The sequence below is a fragment of the Ochotona princeps genome, chromosome 2 (genome assembly GCF_030435755.1).
Source record: "Ochotona princeps isolate mOchPri1 chromosome 2, mOchPri1.hap1, whole genome shotgun sequence".
Taxonomy (NCBI): Eukaryota; Metazoa; Chordata; class Mammalia; order Lagomorpha; family Ochotonidae; genus Ochotona; species Ochotona princeps.
The window spans coordinates 5328115-5347390 of NC_080833.1; the positions used below are offsets into that span (position 1 = coordinate 5328115).

The 19276-nt window shown below is 58.4% G+C and overlaps 2 protein-coding genes across 2 annotated transcripts in view; both read left to right on the plus strand.

The window, feature by feature from the left end:
* The window catches only part of SLC25A33 (solute carrier family 25 member 33), a 64451-nt gene that overhangs the window by 34651 nt on the left and 10524 nt on the right, over window positions 1–19276 (plus strand). The window lies entirely within an intron of this gene.
* The window catches only part of PIK3CD (phosphatidylinositol-4,5-bisphosphate 3-kinase catalytic subunit delta), a 40360-nt gene continuing 36222 nt past the window's right edge, over window positions 15139–19276 (plus strand). Inside the window, exon 1 of the mRNA XM_058674832.1 lies at window positions 15139–15272. The gene's annotated coding sequence lies outside the window, so the exon portion shown is untranslated. The remainder of the gene's footprint in view (window positions 15273–19276) is intronic.

Consider the following 19276-nt stretch of genomic DNA (forward strand, 5'->3'; position numbering starts at 1 on the left):
ACATCCACAGGGAGCTGGATGGGAAGTGGAGCAGCGGGAACTGGAACCAGCGATCCCACTGTGTCCCCTGCAGGCCCCAAGGGTCACGCAGCCTAAGTACGCCTCCTTGTTATTAAATATGCTTCAGGGCCCAGTGTGGTAGCCTACTAGCTAAAATCCTTGCCTTGCACATGCCGGGATCCTATATGGGTGCCGGATCATGTCCTGGTTGGATTGGCACAGCTCTGGCCATTGCAGCCACTTGGGGAGTGAATCATCAGATGGAAGATCTTCCTCTCTGTCTCTCCTCCTCTGTGTATATCTGACTTTCCAATAAAAAAATTTTAAAAAACATGCAGAAGAAGCTCCTGACTTCTGGCTTTGGATCGGCGCAGCACCAGCCATTGCGGTCCCTTGGGGAGTGACTCATCGGACGGAAGAGCTTCCTCTCTGTCTCTCCTCCTCTCTGTATATCTGACTTTGCAATAAAATTAAATAAATATTTAAACAAGCAAGCAAACGAAGGCAAGATCGTGGGAGCATGCGAGGGGAACCTGCTGATGGGAGAGGTTTTTCTCTCTGTCAGTCTTTCTGTTTTTCCTCCCTCTGCCTTTTCAACAAATTAAAACAAAGGAATTCTGATTTTTTTCCAGGAGGCCCTGAGCTCAGAAGGGCCCAGGCCTGGTTGAGGTTCCAGCTGCTACCTTCTTGACATTCTTTCTTTTTACAGTACATTTTATTTTTATTTGAAAAGCAGAGTTACAGAGAGAAGAGACTGAGAGATTGTCTGTCCTTTGGTTCACAATGCCCAGAACTCAGCTGATCCGAAGCCAGGAGCCAGGAGCTTCCTCCAGGTCTCCCACGCAGGTGCAGGATCCCAAGGCTTTGGGCCGTCCTCTGCTGCTTTTCCAGGCCACAGGCAGGGAGCTGGATGGTGCCCGTATGGGATACAGGTGCCACAGGTAGAGGCTTAGCATGTTATGCCACACCATTCCCAGTCTTGAAATTCCTAGAGAGATTCCCGACCAAGGCTCTGCTTTCCCATTCTGTCCATGGCTGGCCATCCTGCCACCACATGGGTCCCTGAGGTTCCTGTTTAAACACTAATTTAAAAAAGCAGAGAGCAAGAGATCCCTCTGCTGGTTCACTGGCCAAATGTCCACACAGCCAGGACTGGGTTGGACTGGAGCCAGGGAGCAGGAGCTGCACCTAGGCCTCCCTTATGGATGGCAGGGACCCAAGCACCCAAGCCGTCACCTGCCTTGCAGGCACCTGTGAGCAGGAGGCTGGATGCAGGAGCCACGCCCAGCCACAGCCCTACCCTCTGCCACACCTCCCAGCCCACCGTGTCCCAGCCCCCTAGTCCCCATCTCCCAATCACCCAGCCTCCATCTCCCTGTCCCCCAGCCCCCCATCTGCCAGCTCCCCAGTCCCTCACTTGATTTCTCTCTCTTTTTTAATTTATTTATTTTTATCGCAAAGTCAGATATACAGAGAGGAGGGGAGACAGAGAGGAAGATCTTCCGTCCGATGATTCACTCCCCAAGCGGCCACAACAACTGAAGCTGAGCCAATCCGGAGCCAGGAGCCAGGAGCCTCTTCCGGGTCTCCCATGCGGGTGCATGGTCCCAAGGCTTTGGGCCGTCCTCCACTGCTTTCCCAGGCCACAAGCAGGGAGCTGGATGGGAACCGGGGTCGCCGGCACTAGAACTGGTGCCCATATGGGATCCCGGGGCATTCAAGGCGAGGACTTTAGCCGCTAGGCTACCGCTCCGTGCCCCCTCACTTGATTTCGTGAACAGTCCAGACACCCTCATGGTGGCCTGGAAGTGACATCAGTGGAGGCCCACACTGGAGCTGAGTGAGCAAGGACAGCACCTGGCTGTCCACCCAGGCTGCTCACGCTAGATCCACTGGGATCCTGAAACACAGTTGCTTTGTGTGGCCAACAGCTAGAAAAGTTCATCCTGGGCGTACCACCTGTGAAGTTCAAGGTGATGAGACGGAAGACACCAACCCCACCAGACTGCGCCCCGGCCCTCACCCTGCACCCCCCCGGCCCCCACCTGCTCACCCTCTCGGGACCCTGTCTCTGTTCCACTTCCGTCCTCCCTCCTTCTCCCTGTTCCTGAGCAGCCTCTGGCCTTGCTCCCAACCTGCCAGCTCTCTGTGCGGCTCCCAGGACGCTCTGCAGCAAGGGCTGCTCTCTTCCCTCCCACTCCTTCCCTTCTTTAACGCTTTCTGCCCAGAGGTAGGGGTGGGATGGGGTAGGGGTGGCCAGGGGTGGTGTTCAACCTGTTGGGCCACATCAGAGCCTGCCCTGGGGGTGGGAGCAGGGGGCCTGGCAGGGGGCCAGAGTGGTGGGGCAGGAGGGGGTGGGAGGGAAAGCTGCCAGGTGTGGGAGCCCACCTGGGCTGAGGAGGCGGGGGGGCCTGGCTAGGGATCCCACCCCACTCTGTTCTCTGCAGCAGGAGGTCAGGCCAGCTGCAGGAGCACACCTGTTCGTGTCTTGTTTCATTCCAACCTCTTGGCCCACTTCCTCCCTGGAGCTTCCTGGAGGATGGGCCTGGGCCACTTGGCACCTATCACCCTCTGGGAAAACCCCAGACAACTTTCATGGAGGGAGGTGGGAACTCCAGCCAGGGGCAGGTGCTGAGGGTGGGAGCCAGTATGGGGCAATTCCCTTGGAGAAGCTGGCCTATGCCCAGATGGGGAGCGCCCAGATGGGGTCGCTGTGGTGATGACCTGCAACGCAAGAGGAGGAAGAAGGTTCGAGCAAGGGACTGGCAGAGGTGGCTCTAGAACAGCCTGCACCCGTGTCCACACTGAAAGCCAGCAGGCAGGTGACACTGTACATTGCCCTGCGTCGCCACAAGGAGGCACCTCTTGCCTCCCCGCCTAGGGCTGGGGTGACCGCCTGGCCCAGGCCAGGCTGAGCGTCCGCGGGCATCCCGCAAGCTGGGAACTTCTTCCCTGCTGCTTTTGCCCCAGAGAGGCCTCTCCTGCTACCCAGTCCTCCTGCAAGACGCGTGTGTCTGGGCGCGGATGTCCCAGCAGAGTTTCCCAAGTTTAGATCTGAGCCAGGTGCTGGGTGTTACCTGTCTGCTGCCAGGGGACCTTCCCCCCGCAGGGCTCCCCTGCCGTGACAGCTGAGCCCCTGGGTGACACAGATGCTCATCAAGTGCTTGCCAAGGGGCCAGCGTGCCTTTTTCAGGAAGATGCTTTTAATTTTCAGGTGCATTGATTTCTTTGTAAGAGTTAGAGGTTTTTCTGTCCACTGGTTCTCTCCCCAAATGCCAGTGTTGTCAGCGCTGGACCAGGAGCGTTAGGAGGGAGCTGGGGCCGGAGCAGGAGCCCACGTGAGAGGCAGGAGCTGCAGACAGAGGTCTAACCTTCTGTACCGCAGTGCAGCCCAAAGGCATGTTCTGAGCAGCACACACATATGAACTCGTCATTGTCGCTCCCTTTGACCTGGGTCTGGCTGGCGCCCACTGGCTGACCTGACCTGGAGAGGAGACCAGGCCTCTCTTGTAACTCCCAGCTACCTCGCTGGCCCCTGCCTATTGCTGGGGGGCTCTGCAGCTGCACAGTGAGGGGCCACGCCTGTCACTGGAGGCTACCAGCCGCTAAGCAACACCACAGAGACAACGGTGTCCTGTGACGGGGAGGTGCAGAGGGCAGCCAGGCTGGACCGTGTGCAGGGCAAGGTCTCCAGGGAGCTTGGGCAATGGCAGAAGCAGGATGCAGAAGTGGAGGCTGCGGAGTGAGGGGTCAGCACTGTGGCTTAGCAAATAAAGGCGCTGCCTGCCACGTCAGCATTCCACGTGGACACCAGTTCAGGTCGCGGCTGCTCCACTTCTGATCCAGCTCCCTGCTAATGCAGCTGGGAAAGCAGCAGCGGAAGGCCCGAGTCCTTGGCCCCTGCACCCGCATGGGAAGCCGAAGAAGCTGCTGGCTCTACTTAGCACGGACCTAGTCATCACAGCCACATGGGGAGCGAACTGGGAGATGGAAGAGCTCTTGCTGTTTTCTCGCTGTAAATAAGTAATTTTTTTTAAGGAAGGGGGCGGTAACACCTGCAGGCACAGACAGTCAGGATGCTCCCTGCCCAGCCCTGAGGCCTGGGTGGGAAAAGCCTCCTCAGCCACATGGGTGGGGGCCCCAGAGGCCCCGGTGGCTGTTGTGGTCTGCTGGCTTGAGGTGTGTGGGGGAGTAGACTTCAGAACCCTTGGGGTACTGGCGTTCAAGTGGAGGCAAAGCATGGGTGGGGAGTGATTTTCGGAGCGCCTGTCATTCAGCGTGGACGCTCACCCCATGGGGCTCTCACTCTGACAACATCCCGAAGTCAGGAAACCCTGGGACTGCAGGTCTGGCCAGGAAACGAGGATTTGGGGCCAAAGTCTTAACACGCTGCCTTTGGGTCTGGGGTCCACGTTCCACACTGCCGTGGTCGGCTGGCGGAAGGCCCTCATGGTTCCAACAGAGACCCCAGGGGGACTGGTCCCTCGCAGCCTGTGGCTCGTCCTCCTGTGTGTGCAGGAAGAGGAGCCAGGAGCAGCCACGTCCCCTCCCTCACCAAGCGCTCAGGGGCCCACAGCAGAAACACACCCCAATACAGAGTCTGAGAAAAGCAGGGAGCTGTGACCCGGCCATGGGAAAAGTCACCTGACCCTGGCCCAGTACCTGCTCTGTGTCCTCTCATCTGGAAAATGGGGCAGTTTTCTCAGCCCCAAGGAGCTGTGTGATGAGTCTCAGTGCACAGGTGCAACACGGGACACTAAAAATAATGCTCCTCGCACCAGGGCCCCCGCTGGACATCCCCACATCAACCCCACCGTGGTCCTGCAGTCTGCCTGGGGCTGCCCCGACCCCTTTCCTGTAAGGCTGTGGCCACGGGACCGCTATGCGCTAGCCTGGGTCGGCCTCTGTAGACTCAATCAGGCTGCCACTTCCTGTTTTTCTCCCCAGCGGATCTTGTACCATGTCGCTTTCATCGGTGGGGGTGGAGGTGGGGGCTGCCTGGGGAGGCAGCCTGGGTGAGATGAACCCGGGGATAATTGGGGGTGCTGAGGGTACCCTGGGCCTCGCCGGGCCATGGGCTCTGGGCTGAAGGGGGCTGCGAGGTTTCATGGCCTCCTGGGAGGGGTGGAAGGGGCCTGGCTGCCTGCCTGCGTTCTCCCATTCTCCCGCAGGTGTGAGATGTGGCTGCGGCTGGGCTGGGCTGGGAGGAGCTCAGTGACTGCAGGCTTTGGCCCTGGTGTCTCTACTTCCCTGAGTCACAGAGAGACTGACTGCCTCACTCATTCACACAGCACCCAGGGACTTACCGGACACCCTTGGGGGCCAGACCCAGGGTGGGTGGCCAGGGCGGGACCTCATCCACAGGGTCCCACCTTGGGAGCAGGTGATTCCCGTGGGCAACCATAGTTGAGCAGACTGGGCTGTGTGCAGCCTCGGGGGTAGCATAGTCTGGGGCAGAGAGGGGGCAGGGCCTCAGGGAAGTGGCCGGGTGGGCAGTGTCTAAGCCAGGCCCTGACTACCGTGTGGATGACCAGGCATGAGAGTGAGTGTGTGTTTGTGGGCACACAAGCAAGTGGAGTGTGAGGGTGTGGGCATTTGGATGCGTGTGTGTGTGTTTGTGTGTGTGTAATGTGTGCCTGCTGGCAGGGGAAGCCAGACAGGGCACTCCAACGAGAAGGGATGGGCAACATGGGTGGCATGGGCAGTGCGCTGCAGGGCAGGTCCTGCTGGGGGCACGGCCGAGACCGAGGTAGGGGGTCATGGGGAGAGACCTGGGAGGCTGGCCAGTTGGATCCCCTTGGGTCCCTGACATTCATGTGGTTCTCCAACCAGCACCCACCTCACTCCCAGCCCCCGTGGGCTCAGGCAGGAGAGGGGACTTTGTCCTGGGAAGTGTCCCAGATAGGTCCAACCCCTGCAGATGCCAGGAGCAAGCCCTGGGGTGCTGTGCTTGGGCTGCTAACGATAGCCATGCATCAGCGTTCCCAGGACCCCGGGCGCAGGTTCCAGGGCGCAGGGTTACCCTGACTGGTGTCTTCCAGCTGATGACAAGAGCATGACCAAGAATACGGCTGGGTATGCCGGCCGGCTCCATGCTATTGCAATGCAATACCCAAGACAGACAACGCACGAAGGAGGCAGGGCTGTCCCTTGACACCATTCTGGAACCAGCATCCGTGATGGCGCTGCCGCTGGCAGAGTCCCCAGACAGGACATATGGCCAGGGGTGCCCGTGTGTCCACCCCTGGGTCTCCCGCACAGCCACCAGGATCCCATACCCACAACCTCATCCAGCCCGGTTGCTTTCCAAAGCCCGGCTCCAAACCCCATGGCTGAACTGAACTTCCACCTGCTCAATAGCATTAATCCAAGACTTCAGGGACCACCCATTTAATACACAGACTTGGAGGAGCCATTCTATATCCAGTTTAATGTTCAAGCTGCACCCCCCAGATGAAGAGCACAGGGTTAGGGTGTGGGAAGGGGGCCTGGAACCCCCGGATCCCTCTGGGTCCTCCTGGGGCCTGCCCATGTCGAGCTCAAAAGTTCCTAAAATCACATAGTTGGTTCCCCTGGCAACCAGCCCCCACCTCAGGCTGTCAGTCAACTCCACCACACGCAAGGCACCGGCCTAAAGACTTCAGGAGTTGTCGGCCCGGAAATGGGGAAGGAGATCAGATTTGTACAGCGCAATAGTGCAGATACAGGATGCTCTCATGGGACCAGCAGCCCCTAGGCCAGCACCTGTCCCTGCTGCCCACCTGCCCCCTCCCTGCCAGGGCGACAAGCTCTGGGTTCTGTCAGTGAGAGGACCCTCTCCTGACCCAAGCTACCTTCTTGGCTTGATCTGGTCTGGACAACGATCCAGTTTGTCTGCTGTGTACCTGTTCCCCTGGGAATATCAGGAAGGCTAACCAGGTGGCAGACGGGGCAGCCTAATAGCCAAAAAGCTGGCAGAGTCCGTCCCATCCTGGTGCTGCCCAGCACACCTCCACCTGGCTCAGATACCCCGGCTTTTCCAAGACACCCTGCTCCAGGTGACCTTGCCTGGCCCTGCTGGTCACCCCATGAAGTCCATTACGGACAGTTCTGCCCCATGGAGCTAGAGGTGACACAGGTGGGTCTTGCTGTTGCAGCCAGGGCTCCATCTCAAAGCCACCCACTCCACCTGCCCCCCCCCATCCATGTCCCTGAACCTTGTCTGCTGGGCTCCCCGGGATCAGATGGGCCAGGTATCTAGTTAACCTCCTTACCAAATCCCGTAGGAGAGGAAGACATGCCTTTTGTACACCTGTGGGGCGTTGAGACCTACAACATGACCTTAACTGAAGTGCGACAATCACATGGGGGATGCAGTGCAGGTCACCTCTCCTGGCTCGGTGTTGATCCCTATCCCAGTCCACAGCCTACCAGGCCCAAATCTGGCCGTTTCTTCCAGGGCCTTTCTCTCAGAGACCCCACTCCCACTACTGGCTCCCAGCCCATGCTTTCCAGTGTCCAGTATTAAAGACAGCTGTGGTCAGCAAATGTAGGACATAGCAGGATATGTCCTGTGGTCATTGCTGACTGCAGGGGAAAATAAATTCCCTCAACAGGGTTAAATCTTGGTATTTCTTTTTCATTTAATTATTTATTAAAGGTTTATTTTATTTTTATCGCAAAGTCAGATATGCAGAAAGGAGGAGAGACAGAGAGGAAGATCTTCCATCCGATGATTCACTCCCCAAGTAACTACAAAGGCCGGTGCTGTGCCAATCCGAAGCCAGGAGCCAGGAACTTCTTCTGGGTCTCCCACACTGGTGCAGGGTCCCAAGGCTTTGGGCCGTCCTTGACTGCTTTCCCAGGCCACAAGCAGGGAGCTGGATGGGAAGTAGAACTGCCAGGATTAGAACCATATGGGATCCTGGGCGCATTCAAGGCAAGGATTTTAGCCACTAGGCCACGGCGCCGGGCCAGAGATTTATTTATTTTTATTGGAAAGGCAGATATATGAGAGAAGGAGACACAGAGAGGAAGATCTTCTATCTGCTGCTTCACTCCCCAAGTGGCCACAACAGCCAGAGCTGAGTTGATTCAAAGCCAGGAGCCAGGAACTTCCTCCAGGTCTCCCACATGGGTGCAGGGTCCCAAGGCTTTGGACTGTCCTTGACTGCTTTCCCAGGCCACAAGCAGGGAGCTGGATGGGAAGTGGAGCTGCCGGGGCACAAACTGACACCATATGGGATGGCTGCACTTGAAGGTGAGGAAAGCGGAGCAGCCGTTACACCAAGCCCTCTGCCTTCTCTCGTACCTCAATGTCTGCCTCTCTCTCCCAAATATGCTTGCCACTAGACTCACCCGGAAGCTGCGTAAGATTTGCTGGAGTCAGGATCTGTGTTCATTCCAGCTATGAAGACTCACTGGGATGATGAGGTCCAGCCACAGGCGGCAGGGATGAGCGCAGGGGCCAGCCAGCTGCAGGTCACGACTGGCTTTGCTTCCGCTCTAAACCTCCACCTCTCACGCAGTTACACTTCATCATTCTGTCTGACAAAGTAGAGCCCTGGGCTACACCTCAGAGCAGGTGCATTGCCAGCATGGGGGGTGGGGTGGAAGAATATTGATCTATATAGAAATTTCTAGAGCTAGGGGTGAATGGGACAGAGTGCAGCAGCAGCACCCCCAGATCCACCCGCCCTGCCCACTCTGGGAGAGGTACAAGCTGAGCCCGGGGGCAGGTGAGCTACTGTCACCCATTCTTCCCCCAGCCCCTCAGCCTGCGTCCCTATCTGCTGTGAGCACCTTCCCGGGCTCTCGGACACAACAGCACCCATCTCAGTCACTTCACCCAGGAGGAAGCATGGTGGGGTATGGCCTCCTCTCAGGGTCCCCAGGGGCAGGGGCTCAGAAAGAACCACCCCGTCCCCCAGCCCCTGGCACTCTAAGGACAGCAGCTCCAGGACAGGGCAGAGAGGACGTTGCCTCTGCCTTTGTCTGAAGTCAGCTCCTGCCTGCTTTTGCATCCACATTGCGAAAACTTTATTATTCTTTTATTTTTATTGGCAAGGCAGAGAAGGCAAGACAGACAGAAAGATCCTTTATCCGCTGGTTCACTCCCCAAGTAGCCGCGACTCCCATCCAAGCCTCCCCCATAGGAGGCAGCGGCCCGTCTTCTGACCCGCAGAATGTGAGCAGGCAGCTGGAGCAGGAGTGAGGCAACTGGGCCATGACCTGCTACTCTGCATGGGACACTGGCTTCACAAGCAGTGGCTTCACCCAGGGGCTCGCTCCTCTCTCCTTCGGTGCAAGCCCCTCTGCTCCCCCGCCCCGTCCTGCCCACCACATCCAGCCTCAGCCACTTGGCTCTGCCTCCAACATCGCTTTGACAAGCCCTTCCCCCCACCCGGGACCCGGGTCGCTCTGACCTGACTCCGTCTTGGCCACTCCCTCCGTTCCTTGACACCCTGGTAGCTCTGTGGAAGGTCCTGACCCCACACAGACCTTCCCCTACCCCCACTCCAATCTCTCCCTGTCTAACCTGAGTTGGGCCTGACGGCTTACTGAAACTGTATCTTATTTTATTCTTAAAAGTTTCTCTTCTCCACCTATGGAAACTCCAGGAACGGGCAGCATCTATGTCCCCTCTCGCCGCCCTCCATCCCAAGCCTGGCTGTAACACAAGGGATACACCCTGAATGAGTCACTGTTGCCAAGCCTGGGTCACTCGCAAGCCACGGCCAGCCTGGGGTCAGACCTGGGCTGGGGCGAGGCCAGGCCTGGGGCTCCCAACTCCACTGCTCCCCTCCAGCCTCAGCCAGGAAGATAGCTACAGATCTTTTCTAAAACCAGGTGGTTGTTCTTTTCTTTTAAAAAGTCTATTTATTCACTCGAAGAGCAGAGTGACAGAGAGGGGGAGAAACAGAGATCTTCCATCCGGGGTTCATGCCTCAAGTGCCTGTAATGGCCAGGGCTGGGGCTGGGCTGCAGCCAGGAACCAGAAGCTCCATCCCTGTCTCCCATGTGGGTAGCAGGGACCCAAGTACTGGAGCCATCACCTACTGCTTCCCAGGTTCATGTTAACAGGGAGCTGGATCAGAGCTAGTGTAGCCAGAACTGGTGCTCATATGGAATGCCAGCTTTGCAGGCAGTGGTCTAACGCGCTCTGCCACAACACTGGCCCCTACAATCTGACTTTTTGTAAAGATTTATGAATCCAGTGTGGTGGCCTCTGCCTGTAGCGCTGGTATTCTAGATGAGGCCCAGTTCGAGTCCTGGCTGCTCTGCTTCTGATTCTGCACTCTGCTTACGGCCTGGGATGTAGCAGACAATGATGCAGTCCCTGGGCCCCTGTGCGTTTGTGGGAGGTCTGGAAGAAGCGCCATGCTCCTGGCTCAGATCAGCTTGACTCTGGCTGCGGCGGCCATCTGGGGAGTGAACAAGCAGATGGAAGATCTGTGTGTATCCTTTTCTTTCTATAACTCTGCCTTTCCCCCCAAAAAAAGTTTTTAAAAAACTTACTATTTACTACATTAGAGGGTAGAAAGAGAGACCACCCCCTGGCCCACCTCAAATGTCTGCCGGGGCTCGCCTGTGGCTCCATGACTGGAGCCACTGCTGCTCTCCAGCAGGGCCTGCAGTGAGGAGCCAGAGGCCAAAATCAAACCCACAGGGCAGGTGTCTCCCCTGCCGGGGCAAGCCCCCTGTTCTCTGTGTTAAACTACCGAGAAACACCGAGTTCTGCAAAGCCCGTTCTAGAACCGCAAGTTAAAGCGCACATGCCGTAGGGCCTGCCGACACAGTGAGAACATGGTTAACGCACTGGATCCTTATTGAGTGCTAATTGATGGAGCAACCCTGATGAGCAATTGCTCCTGCGGTGACAGAGCACCTGGAGCCGGAGCTCCTGGCCTCGCGGGTCACAGCTCCACAGCGGCAGTACTGGGGCAGCATAGCTCCAGGCAAGTGTTCCAGCTCTGCTTCTGGCCTGGCCACACTCCTGTGGGCCAAAGGACGCAGCTCAGAACTGGCGCCAGCTGGGTGGGCCCCGGCTTGGAAGGAGTGGGACCGTGGCACAGCGGCTGGGTTTTCTGCCATGTGAGGGCGTGGAGGCAGGGGTCTGTCTGCATGGCGGGGCGAAGGAAGTGGGCTGTTCCGAGTTAACCCAGCTTGTGGGCATGTGTGGGCGTGGCTGATGAAGCATGGGGGTGTGGGGCCGAGCAGAGATTGCTGGGAGAAGCAGCAGAGCTGAGCCAGCATGGCCAGAGTGGTGGGGGTGGGGGGCGGTTCAAGCAGGAGAAGCTTCCAGAAGGCAGGAGGGCTGCAGGCAAGTGCTCGCTGACTGGAGCAGAGTTTCCGCTGCACTGTCAGCCTGAACTCTTTCCTGTCCACAAACAGGGACCCGTTTCCAGAAGGAGTGAGCCCCAGCGGTGCTGACTACCCCAAGTGAAGGTGCAGCTTTCTTATGTGAGAGGTGAGAGACAGTTATAAATTCTTCACTTGATTTACAATTCAAAGGGAACTTGAAGTAGCTTCCTCTAAAAGACACATGACCTCAGTTAAAAATAAAGCAGAGGGGCCCGGCGGCGTGGCCTAGCGGCTAAAGTCCTCTCCTTGAAAGCCCCAGGATCCCATATGGGCGCCGGTTCTAATCCCGGCAGCTCTACTTCCCATCCAGCTCCCTGCTTGTGGCCTGGGAAAGCAGTTGAGGACGGCCCAATGCATTGGGACCCTGCACCCACGTGGGAGACCCGGAAGAGGTTCCTGGTTCCCGGCTTCGGATTGGCGCGCATCGGCCTGTTGCGGCTCACTTGGGGAGTGAAACATCGGACGGAAGATCTTCCTCTCTGTCTCTCCTCCTCTGTGTATATCTGGCTGTAATAAAAATGAATAATCCAGCTCCGTCCTGCCGCCATGGAGGCAGGACGAGTTAGGGCGGATCCCATGCTTGGGGCCGGGGACGGAATGATCCACTTCACAGGGTGGCGGCTGTGGGGTGGCGCCTCGGCTAAGGCGGATCCGGCTAAGGGTTCGAGCCAAAACCACCCCGCAAGGCGGTGGGCGAGCCTTTAGTCTTCTCCACGCCCATGGAGCAACGATCCCTCCGGTAAGCGGAACCCCGTGCGTTCGCAAACCATGAGGGCAATTTGGGAGCTGGACTAATCCAGCTCTGTCCTGCCGCCATAGCTTCGGGTGGCCAGTGCACCAATTGGTGCCAGGTTCTCCCTGCTGGCTGCCCAGCGGCGAGCTCTGGGGATTTTATTATTTGTAATAGCTGCTCAGGGACACTCATGAATTAGGCCAACTTTAGTATAGGTGAAACATGAACTCCTGGCGACTGCCAGTGATAGGGACAGGTAACTGTTTGCGCTTACACCTGCAGGTCTACTTTCATCGGGGATGCTGGGCCATGGTGTCTCTGGTAGAGGCCAAGACAGGAGAGGCCCTGAGACAATTGAGTCAGAACATTCACTGTCGGGTGCGTGATCTGCCGCCCTGGAGCGGGCCATTTGGTCAGCGGGGGGGGACACCCTAACTGGGTTGAGGTTCCCACCAAGGTCACGAGTGCTGGGATGGGGGCTGCGTTCTAGCTAGGAAACAGTCGTGGTCTCCCATGACGCTAGTATGACAGGGATTGGATGCACCGGGCTGGGCCAGACCCCAGCACCATCTGGTGTCCTGGAGAACCAGGGTGGATGTGGGACTGACTTGGCTAGGTTTCAATCCCCTACTGAGCCATGTGTGAGCTATACATGGGTATGGACGAGCCATGGATGGGCTGAGTCATCCAGCAACAGGAACCAGAGTGGGGTGAAAGCCAGCCATGAAAAGCCACTGTTCCTGCTAGGACAGAAGGTGAACTGAGAAGGGCTGGCTCATGGACCCCCTGGTATGCGCAAAATAAGCGCAAGAAGTATGATAGGAAACAGCCCCGAATGGGCCATGGAAAGTTTCCCATTGGCATACATTTGGCATGGGTCAGGGGCGGACCAGGCTGAATCAGTTCATGTCATCCACTGGCAAACCCGGGCACCGGAGGAGAGTGTGGGTCGGGCCAAGTTCGGTCGCGACTAAAACTAGTGCATGATACGGAATTCCTGGGAGAGATTACCTGTACTGGATTGGAATGCAGCACCCAACCAACACGCGTGAGAACCAGGAAGGGAGAGGCTAGAGCAGCGGGGGGATGGAGGGGCTGGTCCCCTCACTGGACAGCTACTCTCATTGGATAGTGTGGGATGGGATGGGGACAGACCAGACTGGGCAGGGCTGCAACACCTGAGCGCCGCACGTGGACTAGAACAGGGAAAAGCCAGGTTGGGCTGATTATTCCTGCCGGTTCTAGAGCTTCAATGCCCATTGACCAGGGTGAGAGGTGGGCCTGGTGGGGGTTATTGTGGGTCAACCCGACTGGGCTGCAGACCCCACTGGTTGATGAAAGAGTAGAGTGCATGCTGGGCAGAACCAGGCTGGACTGCAACACCCTTGGTTCCAGTGCAAGCCGGGACTGAGAACGGAGCCAGCCCAGCGATTGCAACCACCAACTGATTGTGGCGATGGACTGTGCTGGAACCGGTGCTAGCTGGAACATGCGGGAATCTGATCTGGGAATACCTCTAAGTCTCTTTGGTGATCTCCCCAATCGAACTGCTGGACTCAGAGCCCTGGCTAGGAGAGGACGGAGGATGGAACAGGTCAATCAACCACCTCAGCTAAACGTTGGGCAGCGAAATACTGGGCAAACGAAGACTCCATGATGGACTGTGACAATCAGTGGTTTCTTCAATGACCTAATCGAGCTGGGAGGGATATGACTGGCAGCGATCCATAACTGGAAGACTATAAAGACCACTTGAGCAAGTATCTCAGCATGCCCCACATCTGGGACCTTGGGCGGGTGGGAGACTGGGTGGGGATTCTCCCTCAATATTCCCCTTCACCTCAGATATATAAATAATCTAATAAAATATATATTTAAAAAAAAAAAAAAGAAAAAAAAATCGTTAAAAAAAAATAAAAAAAATAAAGCAGAGTGCTGGCTGGGAAGCCACCGAGAGGAAAGCAGAAAGCCAGTCTAGCCTTGGAGACCCAGGGGGAGAACCCCACAAGCAGGCTGCTCACAGCTGGGGCTTCCTGGCACCCCAAGCGAAAGGGAGGGACAGGACACCTTTCTAGGGGTCGCCAACAAAGGAAGGCACAAGGAGACCCTGCCTGGTGCATGCCAGGGACCAGGACAGAATTCTGTCGCTTGGTGCCTGCGGGAGGATGCTGTCTTCCTAGCATGCCCTTGGGTTGATCCCCCAGCCCTTCCCAGGCTGGGGAGAGGTGCCAGGGTTGCAGGATGGAAATCCTTCTGGGCACGCCTCAGTCCCTCAGAGCGCCTTGCATCCCCAGACCCAAGGGTGTCCTTCAAACTGCTCATCTCTTACAACATCACTGAAACCAGGCAGCGCTGGCTAAACTGCAACCCAGCCAAGGCAGGGCCAAGGGGCGACTACGAAGTCTCAAGCCAGACCCCTTCGTAGTCAGGGCATGTCCGCTTCTCTGCTAGTTTTTGGCAGGACCTCCTGGGCCCTCAGGGACAGCTTGGCACTTAGGAAACACGCTCTGGGCAGGCTGCTGCCAACTTCCACCCCTCCTGGATCCTCCCCAGAGGTGCAGAACTGCCAGGGGATCTGAGAAAAGGGAAACAGCCTAGCCAAACATGCTCTCCTTTCTAGAGACCCGCTGGGTCCCAGCTGGACTCTGTCCAAGGGCGCGAGAGCCGCTTCCCCGCTCGGCCGACTGCAGTGGGGCACGGGACGTTGGCGCCGCCGTTTGACTAAGCGGGGGACCCGGCCCACCACACTTCGTCCCTCCAGGATTTGAGACTTGCTGTCACAGCCGGGATGCCCCTGCCCCTCTTCGTCCCGTCCGCTAGCCCGCGCCCGCCCCGGGCTGGTTACCGAGCCTCAGCCCTGGGGCGTCCCCCTGAGCGCCTGCTGCCGGAGCCGCCCCAAAGCCCTCCTCTGGCCTAGGGACAGATTCCTGGGGGAGCGAACTCCGAGCTTATCGCAGGCCTGTTTGGACCTCGGCTGCGCGGTGTGCGGGGCCGTGGGGCAGGGAGCGGGTCCTGGGCCCCGGGGATGCGGCGCCCTAGCCGCGGGCCGGCGGGGGCGGGGCGCGCGCCGAGGCCCTGTTGTTTTTCCTGTCGCGAGCGAAAAGGAAACAAAGTGGGCAGCGTAGGGTGCCGGCTGTCAGCGCGCCGCCTCTCCTCTCTCGAGGCTCACTCGCATCCCGCGCCTTCACCCCGACAGGTAAGCGCTCGCCCTGGCTGCTTCAGGGGGCAGTGGGAGAAGGACGGGGGGCCCTGGTCCCTGGCCTCGACTCGTGTGTGTCTCCCGCGTGCGCCCTGTGCCTTGGGGTCCCTCCCCAGGCCCGCGAGCCCGGCCTGGGGCGCCTCCGGAACCCGCCACTAGGCGCCCTTCCAGAGGGGCGTGCCCGGTTCTCCTGCTCCGGTGCTACGGACCCTGCCCAACCGGACCAGGGGCTCGGCAGCCGGGGTGGCGGGGTCCGAGCTGCGCGCCTGCTCAGCGGTGGGACCAGGTACGCCCGGCGTGGACCGCACACAGCCCCAGCCCCACGCGCCCTTCCCGGCGCCGGTGAGCCAGGAGCGGCTGCTGGACGCTCCGTCCCGGCGCGGGGATGTGCGGGGCCCAGCCCTCTCCCCGCCCGCGCTGCTTGCCCGATTCCCAGCAGCGGCCCGGACTGGTGAGATCTAGCCTCCAGATCTGTGGCTGAACCCGGGTTACGCGGCAAAACCGCCTCCAGCTTTGCATTTCCGGACTTTTTTTTTTAACACTCTTACCCGTAATTTCGTCTGAATGGGGCTTTTCTGGTTAGTCGAAATTTTTTTAAAATGTAAATTTCCTCCTGTCTTCCAGTTCCTGTGAGATGGACAGGGACACGGGCGCTGCCGAGCCGTCCTAGGCACCAGGACAGGGACTTTGCGCTCGGGAAAGGATCTGCGAGAGGCCCCAGGGGCGCTCTCGGGAGGGGATAGCGTGAGGGTGGGGGTCCTGAGACAGCGTGGCGGATTAGAAAGGGGCGCCACTCTTGGACTCTCTTGCGTTTGCGCGTGGGGCACCTTTAAGGAGGGGCCTGCGGGTCTTGACGCTAGATTATCTGGAGTGTGATCCGCTTGGTCCGTGGGGTAGGGGAAAGGGTGCTGGCTGGCCCATCTTTGCAAAGGAGGTGGTGATCCTCCCAATTGAGTAACAGTGTAGGGACACCCCCACACACACACACCCCTAGACTTGGCCCTTCCTTACAGTCATGTTTACTGAGTGGACATGGGCAATCCCATGTTACAGCTGAGCAAAGTTCCATAACCCAGGGACCCGCACAACAAACAAGTGGGGAGGGGCGGACTAACCCGCGGAACCTGCCGCGCCCCTGCCCCTCCGTGTTTCAGGCAGAGGTGAGGGCAGCGACCTTGTGATCCCCTCACACACATGCAGCTGCTTTTTGCTTTTGCAAAAAAACCTGGGACCAGTCCCCCACACAGCTCAGGGACCTGCTGCAACCTCCTGTCTTGGAGTTGGGATGTGTCTGTCTCCCCAGTTGAGAAGACTGGGGGGGCAGGGGTATCGGTGAGGGAGGGCCTTCAAATCCAGCTGCCTGCAGTGCAGTCTGCAAAGCCCACCTCTGGGCCCTCCATGCCCATGTTCAGGATCAGCACTGGTGCACCGCCATCCCAACCCCAGGTGTTTCTAAAGTTGGGGTGCCTGCCTTGCAGCCAGGGTGCTCCCCCGGCCACACAGCCTGGTTCCCGCAGGCTCTGATTCTGGCCCAGCCTGGGGGCTGTGTGTGCACACCCACCTTCTGACAGCTGTGCTCCCCAGGGGTCTACATTGTAGCCAGGGCTTGGGCTGAACAGGGTGGTAAACCTGGGGTGCCAGCCCTGGGGGTGTGGCTGGACACACAGTTGGTGAACAGGCTTCAGCTTTTGCGCCGCCCCCCCAGGCTGGCCCTGGGGGCTGGGGACCGAGGTGGGGGGTGGCGGTTCCTGCTCCACCTTGTTTTTCTTCAAGTGCTCAGTGAAAGGGAGAAGTGAATGTGCAACTTGTGAGGCAATTCCCCTTTGGCCGGTTTGTTTGTGAGAGGCCAGCTCCCTGCCTCTGCAGGCCAGCTGCTCCTGCTGCTGCAGGTCTGATGGCTGTGGGATGGGGGTGGGGAACCCCACGTGTCCTTCATGTGGCTGTGGTGGGGGCCCAGGGGGAGCTGCAGGCGCCCCCCGCCCCCAGAGCCGCTGTTGGATGGGGTGGCCCGCAGGACAGATGCCTTAGGAGGGTTGGTGACGAGGTAGCCTGTGCAACCCACGCCAGCCCAAGATGATGGGATTGGGAGAGTCACCTGCCCAGTCAAGGAGCAGTACACAGCCCAGGCTGCTGCCCCCCGCCACCCCGGCTATGCACGTGCAGCCTGTTTTGTCTCTTGTTTTTTGGGTGGAAAACCCCGGCAATCATACCAGAAACGTTGCCAGTTTCAAGGCGGAAAATAATTACAAACCTGGGAACCTTCCTCCTCTTTCTCCGCGGCCGACACTGTGGCTTACTGGCTTTCCACACGAGATGCAAAATGCAGCCCCTCTCCCCGCCCCCATGGCCAGCACAGCCCAGGGTGGGTGCTGGGCAAGTTCCCCTCAAGCCACATGGTCAGCCCCCCTCCCAGGGTGGCCTGCAGTTCCCAAGGGCAGAGAGAGTGAGAGGCCTGTCTGTGCCAGTGCTGCTCTCAGGACCCACCTGACCCCTCACTCACCTGGCAAGGACGGGGAGTTGCTTCCACTCAAAGAAAGTGCTAGAGCAAGCGAGGGCAGCCCGAGCCTGGCCGCTGTGACAAATGACCCCACACTTGGTGGCTTAAGACAACGGAAGTTCATTCTTGCACACTTGTGGAGGTCCCAACGGTCCTAACCCCTCCCCAGGCTCTGGTGGTGGGGCCTGCCCGCCTCTGCCAGCTGCTAACAGCCCTGGCGCTTCTGGGTTTGTGGCCACATCACTCCAGCTGCTACCCAGTTCCTAGGGCCACCTCCCGTGCGTGTGTGCGTGTGTGTGCATGTGTGTATGTGTGTGCGCTACTTCTGTGCTTTTTTCTCTTATTTTTTAATTGGAAAAGTAGAGACACAGCTGTAAAGGCAGCTCCCCTCCTCCTTGCCCCCAGTACCAGCGGCTGGGCCAGGGCCTAAGCCAGGAATGCAAGCTGGGTCTCCCACACGAGTGGCAGGGAGCTTTGTCTCGTTGTTGTCAGATTTGAGGCCCATTGGGGTCACCCAGGATGAAGTCATCCAAGATCCCTGACTTGATTACATCTGCCAAGGCCTTTTCGACCACAGAATCATTTCCAGATAAGGCGCAGGTTCTGGGGGTGGAGACTGGCCCGTTATCCCACGTTGGGCGTCAGATGTTCCTCCTTCTTGCCCTGTTCTGCAGCTTTCCCCTGGGTGACCTTAGGCGAGTATTTCAGTCCCCTGCGGTCTCTGCCGTCCCCTCTGCCCATGCTTCTCTTCCTGCCTTGGCCGCAGCCTCAGTGTGAGGCTCTGACCCTCCTTGGGGTCCTGGAGCAGCACACAGAGGCTTCCACCACCTGCTTTTTCTGGCTGCCCACCCGGCTCCTCCCTGTCCACCTTGATCAATACAGGCTTACCGACCCCCCAGTCCCTTCTCTGCTCTGCCAGCCTTGGGCCACCTGCCCAATCCCTGCTGCAGCCCAGTGTCCTGATGGGAGCAGAATCGCCTGGCTGCACCAGAAGCTTCCGTGGGGTGGAGCTGACAGGAGGCCTCTGCCCTCTCCCCCTCATAGGAGGGGAGGGGGGACAGAAGGGGAGGCGCACAGGGTAAGGAGGGGACTTTGGGGTTCCCTGCCTCTGGGGGCAGCAGGAACACCATTGTGAGATGTGTGGAGTGCAGTTGTGGAATGCGCCATTGTTAGTCCCTTTTTTGCTGTCGGGAGCCCCTCGGGAGCCCCTGAGGGTCCCCTCTTGAACTTCAGGGTCCAGCTGTAACTGCAGCAGTGTCCACCCTGGTGTCCTTGGAGGTCAGGTGCTGTCCAGTCACACAGCACCCTACAGCATGTATGAAGCAGCTGGAACAAAGCAGGATGTGTGTGTGGGGGGGAGCTTCTGTTTTAATTAGCTGCTTATTTATTTTATGTGAAAGTCAGAGTTAGGAGAGAGAAAGATCCACATTCTGGTTCACTTCCCGAGTGGCTGCAGTGGCCAGGGCCGAAGCCTTCAACTTCATCCGGGTCTCCATGGTTGGCA